Below are 18,125 nucleotides of genomic sequence, written 5' to 3' on the forward strand. Positions count from 1 at the left end.
TCCATGCCATTCCAGGGTCTGACATAATGAAAGAGCTAACAACAGAGCTTTCCACCTTCGAGAAACCTGAAGCAACAAGAAGAAACACTGCAGGCTAGGGTGGTGTGTCTAAGCTTCCAGAAAAGCTTTCTCATTTCACAGGGAAGAATTTTCTTCCAGAAAACAGCGATTTAATGTTTCTGACTAGCTCTTACCACCAACCAAACCCAAAGTCTTGGGGAATGGTGTTGGAGGTATGACTCGGGTGATAGAGTGTCAGCAAAGGAATGAAAACGTCGGATCAAGAGTTTGAATCCCAGTCTCAGACCAAAAACCAAAAGAACCAAGGGTTTGGGGGGTAATGGGTCATTCCTTGTTTATTTCCTAACCAAATAATTGGAAAGTTCTTAATCAATGAGGAGAGCACGGAAGAATTTGAGAATGAAAACAGATGACCTTAGCTGGATGACTGCTGGGTCATTTTTGGAAGACGCTCTAGTCATCCACAGAGTTTTTTCTGCCTTCTCTCTCTTCCATGCCACGCCATGCCCAGCCTGTTGTTCTGAGAGTACTTTGCATGAGGTTTGGAGGCAGTCTCCACTTCTGTTTGCTCCCTAAGGGTGTAGATGGCCACCACAAGAAGTAATCCTCTCTCTTCTTTTCACTCTGGGCACCAAGGTTTTGTCTGCTGTCTGGGGATCCAGGCACTGGGTGAAATGGGACACGTGCCTTGTTGTCATGAGACACTGTGGACTTTAGTTAAGATAGTGTACAAGCAGAAAAGCGCATATATTTAAATATACCACTCAACTTATTTTCATCATCAACTGACCATCACCTAGTACAGCAACTTTTGTGGTCAGTCCTTGCCAGAACAATTCTACCTTGCTTCTTCTAATCCTTTTTTTTTCCTTCCTCAGCTGGAACAAATGCTACTTTGATTTCTCCAATTGTATACACACACACACACACACACACACACACACACACACACACACACACACACACACACATATATACTCACGTGATTTATATGTATGTGCATATACATAGATGACTATCAAGAGGCCATGAGTGTGAAACAGCTCTCCATCACTTTCTTATAGGGTTACCATGAACAAGTCCATTCACTGCTCTTTTTTCTTCTTTGATTGCCAGCATTTTCCTTCTGAAATCTACCTGCACGCTTTGTGGGATCCACTGTGTGTAAAGCACTAACAACGGAACCATAGCACAACCTAGAGGTTGACATTTGAGCTGCATCTGTATTCCCTTTCAAGGCCACTGCTGCTTGCTTTTACCTCCACTTCTGTGCATTTTCTTACCTCTTCTGTGGGACATCTCAGGAAACAGGCTGATAAGAGAGAATCTATCCCAGAAATAAACTCAACTTGGATAGAAATGGTATGTAGCTTTGAACTGACAGACTTGCTTAGCTTTAAAACAAAATGTTAGAGTGGTTTTCCAGTAAGTACACATCCTTGCCAAGTACATGAAAGGAGAGAGCAATGAGGGAGTGAAGGGAAAGGGAGAAGTGGAGGGGGAGAGGACAAGAGACAGAGAGGAAGAAAGAGAAAGAAAGAGAGAGTGGGGGGGTCAGATGTATGGAAAACCTGGAATTAGTTTTAACCATGTTATAAGACTAGTATCTGAGAGACCCACTCCTTCCCAGAAGCTAGTGCCCTGAATCCTCATCAGGAAAGTGGTTCCATGATACTCTCACCTCTTTTCTTAGTCCTGCACTAGGAGAGTTCTTACCACTGAGATCACTAGCCCGCTGCCCTCCACTTCCCATCCTGTGCCAGTGTCTCCGAGAGCGTGCCATACCTGGAAAACAGATCCGCTAAAAGCTGATCCCAGAACTGGGCTGTTGAAGGGGAAGAATTGTTGAGTGGTAAGAGTCCCCAATTCTTAGTCTCCTTGGCATTGTGAGCTGAGTGTGTCGGGGACCTGCTGCTACCAGCCAAGACCCTAGGTAAAAGAGTTCATGTCACTTCTCTACAAAATCAGAGTATAGATTTCTATACTGGAGAATCTTAGGGAAAATAAAATAAGATCTGGCACATGGAGTTGCTAACATATCATACATGTTAGCTATTATTGTGATTTTATTGTTTTTTATGAGGTTCATATAAAGGAAAGTTTATTTTTTGCTCTGCAGGGGATTGAGGGGCAGCAGCTCAAAACAGCACTAAAGGGATACAATAAAACAGTGAAGTGGACAGGAATATGGGACTGTGAAGAAATCAAGTGGTTGTTTAACTCCCCTACTTCAGCTTTCCTCTGATATTCTTTTCGTGAAGCATAAATTAGACTGTTTAAAAACAAGTGTTCAGTCAGGCCAGCTGCAGTTTAAATCTTGGAATTTATTAGGCACATGAGCTTGGGCAAGTTCCTTAACTTCTAGGTCTTCAGGTTTTTCTCTCTAATAGATGATACAAGAGAGCCAGTATTTTCTGTGGATGTAATATGATGAGGTTATAATACAATAGATGTCCACAATATGTGTGTTCACAATAGATGTCCATTTACTGGCAGTTATATTATTTTCATTTTATGGACATAAACCTATTTAATGATTTTTTCATTAGATAAAATGATATTTCTAAGCCAAGCACAGTAGCTCATGCCTGTAATCCTAACTACACAAGAGGCTGAGATCTGAGGATACCAGTTCAAAGCCAGCCCCAGTAATAAAGACCGCGAGACTTTTATACACAATTGACCTCTAGAAAACAGAAAGTGGTACTGTGGCTCAAGGGGTAGGGCAGTAGCCTTAAGCTGAAGAGCTCAGGGACAATGCCCAGGCCAAGTAACCTTTAGCTGAAGAGCTCAGGGACTGTGCCCAGACCCAGAGTTCAACCCCACAACAGACCAAAAAAAAATGCTGTTTCTATTATTTTAATCAAACTTTGGGCGTATCAGGGTCTCTCTTTTTTATTTTGTTTTGTTTTATTGGCAAGGTATTGTACAGAGAGGTTACGGTTACATTTATCAGGTAGTGGGTATATTACTTCTTGAACATTGATATCCCTTCTCCCATTTCCCTCTCCTCCCAATTATCTTGTTTCCCCCTTCCCTTCCCTATATCAAATAAAGAAATAAATGTATATACAATGTACCAGGTAACAAAGTCAGATACAGTAACCACATGAGATTAACCACTAGGAGAAAAAAAGAGGAAAGAAATAACATAGTGCATAGAACAACATCACAAAGATAAAGTCCTTGTTTCCATATGCTAGAGTTCATTTCATTTAGTCTCATCCTATATGACCTTATGTGCATAGCTTTTGAGCTATTGTGATCCTCTGCTAGGAGAATCCTAAATGTGGACTAATTATTATAAATGAGGGAAAACATGGAGGAACCTATGTTCCTGGCTCCTAGGGTCTGGCTTACTTCATTTAATATGATTTTTTCCCAAGTCTTTCCATTTCCTTACAAATGGGGTGATGTCATTCTTTCTGATAGCAGCATAGAATTCCGTTGTGTATAAGTACCACATCTTCTTGATCCAGTCATCTACGGAGTGGCGTCTGGGTTGGTTTCATATTTTAGCTATGGCAAATAATGCTGCTGCAATGAACATTGTTGTGCTAGTAGCTTTAATATGTCCTTTTTTCTGGACAATTGGATAAATGCCAAGGAGTGGAATTGCTGGGTCATAGGGGAGCCCTATGTTTAGTCTTTTGAAGAACCACCCTACTGCTTTCCAGAGTGGTTGAGCAAGTTTACACTCCCACCAACAGTGTAGTAGTGATCCCTCCTGGCCACATCCCTGCCAGATTTCTTGATCATGGCCATTGTAACTGGAGTGAGATAGAATCTCAAAGTTGTTTTGATTTGCATTTCTTTTATGGCCAGAGATGTTGAGCATTTCTTCATGTGTCTACAGGTCATTTTTTTTTCCTCTTCAGAGAAGTTTCTCTTTAAGTTTTTAGCACACCTTTTAATGAGATGGCTGTTTCTTTGAGGATTTGTTTTTGAGAGACTCAGTTTTTTTAGCTGTATTGCAGCTGTATTGCAGGTATGAGGTCCTACATATGTCTATTGTATGGCTAGTGAAGATCTTCTCTCACTGTGTAGACTTTCTATGTAGCTTGCTAGCTATGTACTTTGCCATACAGAAGCTCTACAGTTTATTGCACTCACATTTGTCCAAACTTTCTTTAATCTGGGCCTTGTCTTTTCTTTTTTCTTTTTTCTTTTCTTTTTTTTTTTTTTTAGCCAGTCCTGGACTTGAGCTCAGGGCCTGAGCTCAAAAAAGTCCTTGGATTTTCTCAAAGCTAGCGCTCTACCACTTGAGCCTCAGCACCACTTCTGGCATTTTTCTATCTATGTGGTACTGAGGAATTGAACCTGGGTCTTCGTGTGTGCTAGGCAAGCATTCTACTACTAGACCAAACTCCTGGCCAGTTTCTGGGTCTTTTTAAAGAAAGTTTTGATCTGTGCCAAGGAGTCCTAGTGTATCTCCTATTCCTTCTTGTAGAGTTTTCAGGGTATTTGCTTTTACTACACAGTCTTTTATCCATTTGGAATTAATTCCGGTGTAGGGTGACATATAAGGATATAAAGCTAGAAATTCATCCATCTCTTCTAGATTCTCAGATTTGTTGGCATAAAGGTTTGAAAAATATTCCCTTTTGATGCTCTGGATCTTGGAAATTTTTGTTGTGATATTTCCATTCTCGTCCATGATTTTGTTTATTTGGGTATGCTCCCCCTTCTTTTATTGGTAAGATTTGCTAAGGGTTTGTCAATTTTTCAAAGAGCTAATTCCTTGTTTTGTTGATTCTTTCTATGGTTTTTTGAACTCTAATTCATTTAATTCTTTAATTTTAATAATTTTTTTCCTTTTACTGGATTTGAGATTGATTTGTTGCTCTTTTTCCAAGAGCTAAGTTGCACCATTAAATTGTTGGTTTGAGAGTTTTCCAATTTGTTAATGTAGGCATTCAGAGCTATAAATTTTCCTTTGCTGTGTCCCAAAGGAGCTAGTATTTTGTGGGCTCCTTTTGTTAAATAACATAAACTGTTGAACTTCTGTTTTGATCTCCTCAATGACCCACTGGTGATTCAACATTGTGTTGTTCAATCTCCATGAGTTACAGGATTTTTCTTGGTGGAGATTGGTGTTCAGCTCCAATTTTATGTCGCTGTGGTCTGAGAGAATGCAGGGAATAATTTCAGTGTTTCTGAATTTGCACAGGTTTGCTTTAGGCCCTTAAATGTGGTCTGTTTTAGAAAATATTCCATGTACTGCTGAAAAAAATTCATATTCTGGTGTTGCTGGGTGGAATAATCTGCAGATGTCTATTAGGTCTAGATGGTCTGTGCAATTGTTCAATTCTGAGGTTTCCCTGTTGTGTTTTTGCCTGGTTGATCTATCCTAAGGTGACAGTAGTGTGTGAAAATCACCAACAATGACTGTGTTTGGATCTATGTGTGGTTTTAGTGTAAGTAAAGTTTGTTTGATGAAATTGGGTGCTCAGGCATTAGGTGTGTAGATATTTAGGATGGTTATATCCTCCTGAAGGAGAGATCCCTTTGGTAGTACCTTTTTTTGTCTCTTCTCACTAATTTTAGTTTGAAGTCTATTTTATCTGATATGAGAATGGCAACTCTAGCCTGTTTGTGGGGGCTGTCAGCTTGATAGATTTTAATCGAGCCTCTCACTGTCAGAATATGTTTGTTTGGGAGGTAAAAGATGTGTCTCTTAAAGACAGCAGAAAGATTGATTGATCTTGCTTTTTGATCCAACTAGACAGTCTATGCCATTTAATTGGAGAGTTAAGTCCATTAAGTTTGAGGGTTAGGATTGAACAGTATTTACTAGTTCCTGCCATTTTTTTTCTATTTCGTTAAGGCCTGTTACTTGTCAATTCTTGCTGTAATTCCCTGGTATGCTTTTTGGGTGCCATTTCTCTGTCAATATCATGTTTATGTTGATTTTCAATGTGTAGAACATCTTTGAGAATTTTCTGTAATTCTGATTTGGTCAATACATACTGCTTCAATTTTTTCCTTGCTCTGGAAGGTTTTTATTGTTCTCTCAGCTATGAAGGAATGCTTAGGTGGGTACAATATTCTTGGTTGGTACTTATTTGTCTTTAGGGCATGGCATACATAATTCCAAGCTCTTCTTGCTTGCATGGTCTCTGCTGAGAAATCTGGGGTTATTCTGATTGGTTTCCCTTTGTAGGTGATTGTTCTCTTCTCCCTGGCCACTTTAAGAATCCTTTCCTTGGTCTCTATTGATCCTGTACAGATTATAATGTTGTGGTGGGTGTCCTTTTCTGGTCAGGTCTGTTTGAGGTTCTAGAACTTTCTTGTATCTGCATGGGCCTGTTCTTCTGGATATTTGGGAAGTTCTCTGAGATGATTTCCTGAAGTATATTTCCTCTTCCACTAACCTTCTTCTCCAGGCCCTTCTCAATACCGATTAGCCTTAAATTAGGATTCCTAATTGTATCTTGTAGCTCCTGAAGATATCTGTCATATTTCTTTGCTTGGTTTGAATCATTTTCTGGTCTTTTTCTATAAATTCTAGACTGTCTTCGATTTCAGAGATTCTCTCTTCTGCATCGTCTAACCTGCTATCAATACTCTCTACTTTGTTCATCTCCCTTCCTTCTAGTTGGTCATTTTTGATGGCTTGCATCTCATGTTTTAGATCTTGTATGAACTTCTTTACCTCCTTGATTTTGATTTGAGTGCTCTCTATGAAGTCCTTTAGCTCAGAAGCTTTACTCTCATTGGACTTTTTTTGGAATTCATTCAGCTTCATGTTTATGGATTCTATGAATTCCTCCATTATTCTTTGATTATCTTCATCATGTTCACATTCACCTATACAAACTTTTCATTGATCATGTTTATCAGTAGCATGTGTAGATCATGTAGAGGACACTCCTCTAGATTCTGCATTGACTGCTCTGTTGCCTGTTTATTTTGAGTGGCAGATGCAATTGTTTGGTTTGCCATTTTTCTTGATTTTCTTGTTCTGCCCATTTGGAAATGGGAGCAAGACTAATACCACACAAGATTACAGTTTTGAGATAATAAACAACCTAGTGCTCTATAGCTGCCCAGACTATACTGAGGCTGATATTCTCTCTCTCTCTCTCTCTCTCTCTCTCTCTCTCTCTCTCTCTCTCTCTCTCTCTCTCTCTCTCTCTCTCTCTCTCTCTCTTTCCTTTTGTGCACTTACAAACAAATCCTATACCAACACCAAAAAGTTTTATGACAAAAGAATAATAAAGCAATCGAATCCCTGTGAGATTTAAATCACTTTGGACCTATAGTATAATCCAACCAATACATATACAGTCTGGATCAACAAAAATCAACTGATGATCCACGAACTATGGAAACTGAAGGAAGAACAAAGGACCAGAGAAAGATGTTATGAAAGGCAAGAGGGGGAAATAAGAGAAGGGTAATGTAAGGAACAAAAAGAACAGAGTGAAGATAACTGTGACATAAAGTGAGAGAAAGGGAAAATAAATGAATAAAAGATAAAAATTAAACTTAAAAAATAAAAAGAATAAAAAGTATATATAAAAGAAAAAAGAAAATATTTAAAAGATCAATAATTAAAAACCTCACAATTGGGGCGGGGAATTTGGCCTAGTGATAGAGTGCTTGCCTAGCATGCATGAAGACCCGGGTTCAATGCCTCGGTAGCCAATGCATGGAAAAAAAGCTGGAAGTGGTGCTGAGGCTCAAGTGGTAGAGCTCTAGCCTTGAGAAAGTCCCAAGGACAGTTCTCAGGCCCTGAGCTCAAGTCCAGCTCTGGCAAAAAACAAACAAACAAACAAAAACCTCACAATTATGAGTACTTAAAGAAGAAATACTAAGATTAAAAATGGTAAGGTTAAAAAACAGAGTATTGGGGCCAGGAGTTTAGCCTTTGGTATAGCGCTTGCCTAGCAAGCATGAAGACCCAGGTTTGATTCCTCAGTACCACATACATAGAAAAAGCCAGAAATGGTGTGGTGGCTCACGTGACAGAGTGCTAGCCTTGAGGGAAAAGCCCAAAGACAGTGCTCAGGCCCTGAGTTCAAGCCCCAGGACAGGAGTCAATAAAAACATAATCCGAAACAAGTATGTATGTATGAAGAACGATGTCTACTAATTTCTATGTTTCTAGGAGTGAACAGATTCACAATGGAAAAAAGAGCAAAAAAGAATGGAGAAAAATGAAAATGGCAAAAAAAGGAACAAGTCAAAATTAAAACAATGAAAAAAGAAGGAAAATTTTTTAAACTTATGGTTAGAAAAAATATTTTCTTCAGTTTTTTGGGAGGGGAATTTGTGTCTCCAACTGAATTTGGGATTCAGTCTCTTTATGAAGTCTCTTACCTCCTGTGATGATTTGTTTTCCTCTGGCATAGTTGGTTTTTCCAATCAGTTTGCTTGGAGAGGGCAGAAAAAGTTCTGCCTTATAGGTTTGGGGTCTTTGTGAACTGCCCACCCAGGTTAATTTACTGGCAGGGCGGATGAGTTTCATGTCCTGCAGGAGGAAGTTGACTGTTTTTGGTAGCTTGGATGTGAATGGAGTTGTGTTCTTTCTGGAGTTCACAGTGAGCTTCAGAACCCTCTGATCCAGCCTGGGGCCACTATTGTTTTTTGCCAGAGAGTAGTCTAGGGGTGGAGCTGCCTCTGCCTTTGTTAACTTGGAGAGGAGAGCCACCCAAAACTAGGAGGAATTGCTCCCTCCAGGGCAGGGAACCCATTGCCCTGGCAAGCTGACACTGGTCAGATCCTCGCCCTTTTGAGAAAAGTCGCTGCCAGTATCACTTATCTGCTAGTTGGTCTGGCAGGGCTTTTGCCAGTAGCCAAGATGCTGCTACTTTCGGCTGGTGGGAAGGGGCTTCCTTTCCAATGCCGTTCTGTGAGGAGGAGTGAGGGTACCTTTTGTGGGGTACTCACACTTCCCCTTGGTTGTCTGTCTGTGCTACAGGAAAGTGAGGCGCTGAGGGCTCAGGCTCCCTGCCTTTGTCTTGGCACAGCTGCTCTGGGGAGCGGCAGCCACTGCTGCTGGTGTGGACTCAAAACTGTCCTCTTAAGCAGGGTGCCTGATTGTGTCCTCTCTGACAGAGATCTCTGTGCTACTGCAGCTTCCATATGCTGTTCTTTAACTGTAAACTTTCCACGACAGTGCTAAAGCTGGTATCTCGGTGAGAGCTCAGTTAAGCTTACCCTGAACCTCCACCATCTTCATAGGCTCACTCAGGGATCTCTTGATTTTAAGTGAAATATCCTGCCATTTGCTAAGGTTGTACTGAACATTCCTCAGGAATATGTCCTTTTCTAGACTTTTCCAAGACGTTCTAGAGAAAGGATCAAAGACTCTTGTCTAGATTCATAGATCTTTTACTGAAAGTATCTGTGTGTGTGTGTGTGTGTGTGTGTGTGTGTGTGTGTGTACAAGCACGTGTGAGTGTATGCAAGTGAGTGCACGTGTACTAGTCCTGGGGCTTAGACTTAGAGCCTGGGTGCTACCCCTGAGCTTTTTCTCACTGTTAGTGTTCTACCACATGAGTTAGTGTGCCACTTCTGGTTTGGGGAAAATAATTTATTGGAGATAAGAGTCTCACAAACTTTCCTGCATGGCCTGGCTTTGTACTGCAACCCTCAGATTTCAGTCTCCTAAGTAGCTAGGTTTACAGGCTGGTGAACCACCAGCACCCAGGTGGAAGTGTCTTTTTATGTAGAAATAATTATTCTGGAACGTGGCATTTAAGCGTTTGTCTATTTTTGCCACAATCAGAAGAAAATAGTCAAATCTGCTCTAACACCAGCAGAGGGCAGTATGAGCTAACAAAACAGAGCCAAGCTCCAGCTGAGAACCACATTGCTTTTTTCTGGTACTGTCTGGATATGATTTCAGGAAGGAAGGAAAGAAAATGACAGGAAGATGAGGGTGGAGGAAAAGAGCAATGGAAGAAAGAATTTGAAAATCCTGTTACTGAGTGATGATGACATGAAAGGGGTGACAAGATAACATGTAAGGTGTTTGTAGAATAGAATCCTACTTTAAATTCTGTAATGAAGGAGACAAATCCCTGCCCAGAGAGGAAAGATGAGGGGAGAGGGTGGGGGAGGGAAATGGGGACAAAAGCACGAGAAGGGGTAGCAATGATTGTTAAGTAATGCATCTTCTTTCTGGCGAATGTAATGTAACCCTTCTATTAATTACAATAAAATATATTTTTTAAAAAAGATCCCTGAACCCAACTGGAATATGTATCTCATACCACTCCAGTACTGTGAGAAATAAATTGTAGCTGTTTATTAAAAAAAAAACAAAACCCAAGTTCTGGGGCCAAGAGTGTGGCCTGATGGTAGCGTGCTTGCATGCACCAAGACCCACGTTCAATTCCTTGGTACCACATACATAGAAAAAGGCGGAAGTGGTGCTGTGGCTCAAGTCGTACAGCACTAGCCTTGAGAAAGCCCAAGGACAGTGCCCAGGCCCTGAGTTCAAGCCCCAGGACTGGAAAACAAACAAACAAACAAACCAAGTTCTGCCTTTAATTTGCTACATTCTTTGTAGCCCCTGTTTTCCTGTTAATAAAATATATGCTTTGAATCAAATGGCTAAGCAAGGGCTCATCTGGTACTCAGACATTCAGATCTTCCATGGTGGCAGACTGATACAAGACTGCACAAAATATACAAGAGAATGGTTAAAAAAATAAGATACCTGACATAGTACAAGTATATGGGTAATGCATTTCTAGGAAAATATACTGCTGGTCTAAGAAAAGACTATACTAAAAGAAATTACTTGCTTGTTAACTGGGATGTTTTCTATTCCTAAAGCCCCAGCATTCAATTTGGCTCATGTCCCAGTGTTTGTTGAGCACTCTCTATGCTCAGGCAGTGAGGGAATCAGTGGCATAAACTGTCCAAATGCAGAGACAAATTCTGTAAAATAGAATGAATACATAAGTCTCCAGAAGAAGGAGACATTCCTTCTGACTCATGGAGCATGTTTGAGATAAGCCTGGTAGGTGTGTTGCTATTATTGTTGTTGGTGGTGGTGGTGATGGTGTGTGTGTGTGTGTGTGTGTGTGTGTGTGTGTGTGTGTGTGTGTGTGTGTGTATGTTTGACAATACTGGGGCTTGTCTTAGCTTTTTTTGTTGTTGTTGTTCCATTCTGGCACTCTTTCTCTTGAGCCAAACCTCCAGTTCAGCTTTTTGCTGGTTAATTCAAGGTAAGAGTTTTATGAACTTTTCTGCCCAGGCTATCTTTGAACTATGATCCTTGGATCTCAGTCTCCTGAGTAGCCAGGGCAAGGTATGTGTAAGCAGTACCCTGGTATCATTCAAGGTTTTGATGGTGGCAAAGGAAGGATGGAGATTTGGTCAGTGTGAGGGGGAAATGCAGCTAGGAAACAGAAGAGGTGGGGTGGGGTCTTTTGGGAATATAGAGTCTGTTTCTCACTCCTAGACTATGAAGCATGGGGTAGGGTAGAGAATGGGGGGGGGTGAATGATGAAGAGCTGGAAGGAGAGAAAGGGAAGACAGAGGAGAGGTATGCAAAGCCTCACAGGCCTCAGATGGCATGCCAAGAGATTTGGACTAAGATTCATGGCCTCAGATCTTGTGAACTAGGGGAAATCAGTGTATGTTACCAGTGTTCATACAAGTTCCATGTATGACTGGGTCCATGGACACCAATGAGAAGGGTGATACTAATGTCAGAATAGATATAACCCAGGAAGTTCACCTGGTTATCCCTGTTGCTGGGATTGGTGGAGCAGATGTATATTGGAAATACCATTAGAAGCCAGGCATGGGAGTGTGACAACTGTAGCACAGCAACAGTGTAGCATAGCTTGTTTTACTTTCATCCTTTGGCAAACACTGGCTATCAGACTTCTATCAGTGTGTCTTCTATGTGTCCGCTGCCCTAATCTTCCTGCATTGTATTCTGCATCAATATTCATCTCAGATATGCTGGATCTTGAGGATGATAAGACAGGTCCCCCCCTAAATATAAGGCTCTTTGTGTTTTCTACATGATATATAGATCCAAGTCTTTGGTTTGGCATTCAGACCAATGCTGTGTAACAAAGCATGAGAAGATTTTTTTTTAATTGTTTGCACCTTGGAAGGTGCTCACGCATTTTAGTGGGAAGATAATCTGAGAATACTTGGAGGTTTCTGTAGACATATATAACACAAAAATTATGGAGAAGAAACTGCATTTGTTCCTTCCCTCAGGATTTTTTAAAATATTGCTAGTCTAATGGATCTTAATGGTAAATACTTTTTAAAATATCTAACTAAAACTGAACCCACTATCCACAAAAAAGTAAACACACACACACACACACACACACACTACTTTCAGATTAATTTTCCAACTCCAAAACTCAATAGACACAAAGATTAAACCCAGGCCCCTTGTGTTAGATATTTACAAAACAATTAGTTGTTTTACTTTATTTATATTATGGCCTCCTAAAGTGTTTCCTTTCCTTGCAATGTTTTCTCTCTCCTTTCTACCTTAAGGACAGTGGTATTTCCTAGACAGGCATTGAATTTGAATCCTCAGATGTAGTTTATTTTGCATTCTCAGGAAATCTTGTAGTTTGAGATTAGTGTGTGTGTGTGTGTGTGTGTGTGTGTGTGTGTGTGTGTGTGTGTGTGAGAGAGAGAGAGAGAGAGAGAGAGAGAGAGAGAGAGAGAGAGAGAGAGAGAGAGAGAGAGGAGGGGGGGATACACCTTCCAAGATAATGTGGGAGATCTTTGAAAACATTGTTCCTTAGGAGAATAAACATTTTTTGTAATGAAAATTCGCAGTCAATTTTCTTTTTCTTTTTTCTCCTGATATGCTAGGAAAGGACCCAAATCACTTCAGGTTCAAGTGTTGTACTGAAGCTTAAGTTTTAAACAAAAGGCTCATTAAGGTGTCATCTTAAGACACAATGGCAAGTTGCAGGTGTGCTGCAGTTCCTCTCTGGCTGCAGGAACGTGGCTAGCTTGGACTCACTGCAGTGTGCCAGTTGCTGCTGTTGGAGCAGCAGAGAAATCCATGTCAACCTCCCAGCCCCTCCCTTCCAGGAGCACAGAGATAGCATTGCCCATTTTAGAGACAAGGAAGCTGAGGCACGCTGAGGGTGCTTTGCTCAGAGTCCAGAGTGGTGGGTCTCCTTATGCCAGAGCCTGTGTACTCTTCATCCTTATGCCACTTACCTCTTATATATGGCAGTCCTTTTTAAAGTAATAGGCTCAGGTATTGAGAATAAATTCTCCTTAGATGGAGGTTAGGTCCTGAAGTCTTACAAAAGGAATTTCCCCTTTTCCAGTTCACTGCAGGCTTTTCCATAGGCTAGGGGCACGGCTCAAGTGGCAAAGTACCTGTTTAGCAACCATGAGCCTCTGCATTCAGATCCCAATATTAATAATATTAGTAATGATGATGATGGTTTCTCTCTGCATGTCTCTGCTGGTGTATGTGTGCGTGTCTCTCTCATCACAAAAATGCAAATCTGAAATATATTTATTCACTTATGTATAACTGCTGGGTACATGGAAAGCAAAATCCCTGCCCTGCCATGTGGTGTCTGTGCTCAGAAAAGAAACTGGAAGTTTCACTGCCTCTTCACCACAGAGCCAACTTAAAATGAATAGTTAGGATTTGCAAATACAAGTAGAAAAACTTTCAGATGCACTAATTCAAGGATTTAGTTTTGTTTTTGTTTCCTGGACATGTCTACTTTGTCTTCTTTCCCTATTCAGTCAGATTTTCTGTATAACATCCCTACAAACTTTTGAGAACAAGATACGTATCCACTGTAGAACTCCTCAAATTCCTAGACTTTGACTTTCTCAACAGTTCTGGTTTAACTTAGAACTTTGTTTCCTTGCTTTTGTGATGATAATAATCACCAGTGGTCTTTGAGGAACGTAAAAAATCTAACCCCACAGTGTTGTATGGACCAAGGCGGAAATCCACGTCCTGGAGACATTGCATGTAAAAGGGAAGGAAAGAGTTTTTAAAATGCAAACATATCTTTCTTACTGATCATTTTCATGCCTGCAGTTAAACTTCAAATGGCAGGAAAGAAATATTGGAAGAATCAGGATCATATTAAAAAAACCAAACTCTAAATATGATAACAAGAGTTTCATGTATATTTTGCTCTTTTTTTTTCTTCATGCAGTATGTATGTTGAGGTCACAGTATGTGAACAGATGGAATATATGACACGGGCCAGCTAATTAACATTGAAGACAGGAGACTCATTGTCTCTCTGTAACTCCCATCCATCTACCTCCATTTCTGTCACCATGGTACCTAGTGGGGTTCAGTTTCTGAGGGCTGTGAATTCACGATTAAACCCAGTCAACTTCATGTAATGCTGCTGGTTGGGGTTTTAGAAATGGTGTCTGATTCTGTTCCTAATTACAGAAGACCTTCTTCATGATTACAGTTATTCAAGTGGCCCTGCTGAGGGACAGGTGACACTGCGGGGATTTTTGTGCAAATAAGTACTTTGTGTGGGATGAGAAATGTCATCTTTTAAACTGAATTATGGACATTCTGTGGTTGCTAGTACTAAAGGCCAAGTTGAGAAATGCCTCAGAGGTCTGAGCCAAAAGAAAGCATGTGGTCCTTGGAAACTTGTACCAACCATATTCAGCATGCTGGAGATTTCCAAGGAGCAGCTGTGACCCCTACAGTTGAATTAGCTACTCCTTCTTGGAGTAGCCATTTCCTGACAGAAGCTGTTTGGAGCAAAACCAGGAAACTCTAGAAGGAAAGAAAGTTCTCAGAATTTTGAGTTTATCCTGCCTTCTCCAAACAGCCTGTAGCAGATGACCAGTGAAAAGAGATGCTGTTTATCACCATATGATGCAGCAGTGCCATATCTAGATATACATGTCCAAGGCTCAAAGACATATCCCTATATTTATTCATTCCAGCAATGCTTAATAATAGTGAAGAGATTAAAGAGACCCACATGTTGGTCAAGGAATGAGTCATAAAATGGTAGTATGTCTATAGAATAGAATAGTACATTGTCTTTCAAAAGAAGGAATTTCTGTCAAATGCTACATGTGGAGGGAGCTTGAGGACATTATATTAAATGAAATGAGCCCTTTAAAAAACAAAAACAAAAACAGCCAAGAGTTTGGCCTAGTGGTACAGTCCTCACCTAACAAATATGAAGCCCTGGATTCTATTTCTTGGTACCACATACCTAGAAAAAGCCGGAAATGGCACTGTGGCTCAAGTGGCAGAGTGCTAGCCTTGAGCAAAAAGTGTCCAAGGACAGTGCTCAGGCCCTGAGTTCAAGCCCCAGGACTGGCAAAAAGAAAAAAGAAAGCAAATGCTGCCTGATTCTATGCCTAGTTGGTGCCTAAGGGAGTTGAGCTTGTAGAAAGACAAAATATAATGGTGATCTAGGACTGGAAGGAAAGAGGCAAAATGGGTAGCTGGAGTTCAGTAAGGGCTTTCAACTTTACAGAGTAAGTTCTTGATGTAGCCATTGTGTAACCCAGTGAACATACTGTGGTTTTGTTTTTTTTTTTTTCATTCATGGAGATTGAACTCAATGCCTGGGGGCTGTCTCTGATTTTCTGCTCAAGCTATTGCTCTGTCACTTTGAGCCATGGCTCCACTTCTGGTTTTCTGATGATAAATTGGTGATAAGAGATTTTCCTGCCTGGGCTGGCTCTGAATAGCAATCCTCAGATCTCAGCCTCCTGAGTAGCTACCATTATAGTTGTGAGCCACCAGCTCTTGGCTTGTTGTATGTTTTATAGCTATGGTTTCATTAAGGCCACCGAAAGAAGCAGCTGTTTTCATTTCATTTTCTTTTTCTTTCTTTTCTTTTTTTTTTCTTTTGCTAGTTATGGGGCTTGAACTCAAAGCCTGAGCACTGTCTTTGGGCTTTTTCTCATGACTAGCACTCTGCCACTTGAGCCACAGCACCACTTCCAGCTTTTTCTATGTATGTGGTACCAAGGAATCAAACCCAGGTTTTCATGCATGCTAAGCAAGCACTCTACCAGTAGGCAAACTCTCGGCCCCTTGGTTTCATTTTCTTGGTGAAGAAACAAAAATCTATGAAAGTTAAATGCTTGTCTACAGACATGAGAGATGGCAGAGGTAAGATTCAAAACGAGCCTTGACCACAGGTGTATATCTATAACCAACAAAGCAATCCAGATTGTGATTAAAATTCACCTTTGGATGCCTGTCACCCAGCTCTGTTACATGCTTTGTAAACAAATGGTTGGTGGAGATTCCTTTGAGTCAAGAATCACTTTTAAAGTTCTCAAAGGAGGAAATGATCTTCAATTATTCACATACAAATATGAAAGAGTTCAATCTGATTGCTTTAACTCTTAGTTGTTGATCGGAGCAGAGAGGACTCTAGTGTGATTCCTAAGAATTGCAGAGTGCATGTTGAGTTTTTAAATCTCCCACACCTGGTGGCTATTGTGGCCATGGGAAAAATGTTTAACTCTTCTATCTCAATTCCCTAAACTGCAAACTGGACAGACATTTCAGTTGAGCTTATCATGGAGCATTGCTCTCTGTATTAGATGAAATGGTATGGATGAGATATTTAGAACAGGCCTACACAGAATGCATTTTGTAAATAGAAATTACTGCACTATTGTTGTTTTCGCTGATTGGTTGGTTGATTGGTTAGTTGATGTGGATACTGGGGCTTGAACTCAAAGGGCTCATACTCTCAGTTAGCATTTTTACTCAAGGATGGTGTTCTACTATATAAGCCATGCCTTTGTTTCTGGTATTTTGCTGGCTAATTTGATATTAGAGTCTCTCGAGTTTATCTGCTTCAAATCTTGATTCTCAGAACTCAGTCTCCTGAGTAGGATCACAGGCACAGCCACTGGTGCGCAGGGTTTTGAAACCTTGTTTGTGTTGGTTTGGTTGTCAGTGCTGGTTTCTAGAAAGGAGTAAAGGTAAACAATTTTAAGTTGTGATTTGGCTGCTGAAATGGGAGACCTGGGCAAAATGTACTGGGAAGGTCTCTGAACATCTGGTAAGACGCTATTATGATTGCTAAGAATAATCTAGAGGAGAACTTGAAAAAAGATAGAACATATCAAAAATATGCTTAAGTGTTGCTCTGGATTTGAATCGGCAGAAGAATTTTTTCCTCCCTCTGTATGTCTTGGCCTCTGATCTGACCTTCTCTGTGGCTCCATTCTCAGCCATACTGTCAGAAAAAGTTTCGGGAGCTCGCATAGGATTCTACCCATAACAAAAATGGAAAAATAATAAAATTCAATTCTTTATTTTAATTATTAATTTTAGTGTTTTTTGAGCCAAGAGCTTGAATTTAGCTGAAATTGGTCTGGAACTTTTGGTCCTTGTGCCTAAGCCCTCAAAGTGCTGAGATGACAGATATGAGCTACCGTGCCAAGGGCACGATTTACTTGTAAATGAATGATTAGGTCTTCAGTTAGCATTTTTCATCCAATTCTATGCTTATTTGTCTACTTAAGGATAAGCAAAAAGAATCAGAGAGTAGACATGCTAGCTAGAGAAAAGGTGCAATGAATTCTAGGTGCAATAGGCATCAGATCAGAGGGTATGATGGGGTTCTCTTTTTATTAATTTATTGGTATTTGTGTGTTGATATACAGAGGGGTTACAGTTATATGAATCAGGTACAATCAGTACAATTTTTTGAACCATGTCTCCCTTTCTGTTGCTCTCTCCCAATCTTTCTCTCCAGTCCCCACCCATGAGATATCCAGCTCATTTTCCATAGTGTCTAATGACTATCACTGTTGCATTCGTTCATCCTTGTTCCCCCTTTTAGGTGTCCTCTCTTACCCTCCCAAATGCATACAAGCTAACAAACAAAAGAAAAAGAAGACAAAAACAGCAAGTGTGGCAACTAAAGAATGTCTCTTGTTTCCTTTTCTTAGCATTCACTTCATAAGATATAATTTTATATGATCATCTGCGCCTAGCTATTGAGACTTTGTCCCCCACTTTTATGTATAGCCTCCTTTGACTAGAGTCCTATATATTTTACCATGTATAGGGTTCTTAAACAATATTTTCTTTCTTTAAAAGAATATGCTTCTGAAGGTTTCCAGGCTACTTGATGCTTCTAACAGAGACTGAACCT

Source organism: Megascapheus bottae, chromosome 8 (genome assembly GCF_031878675.1).
Source record: "Megascapheus bottae isolate mThoBot1 chromosome 8, mThoBot2.hap1, whole genome shotgun sequence".
Classification (NCBI taxonomy): Eukaryota; Metazoa; Chordata; class Mammalia; order Rodentia; family Geomyidae; genus Megascapheus; species Megascapheus bottae.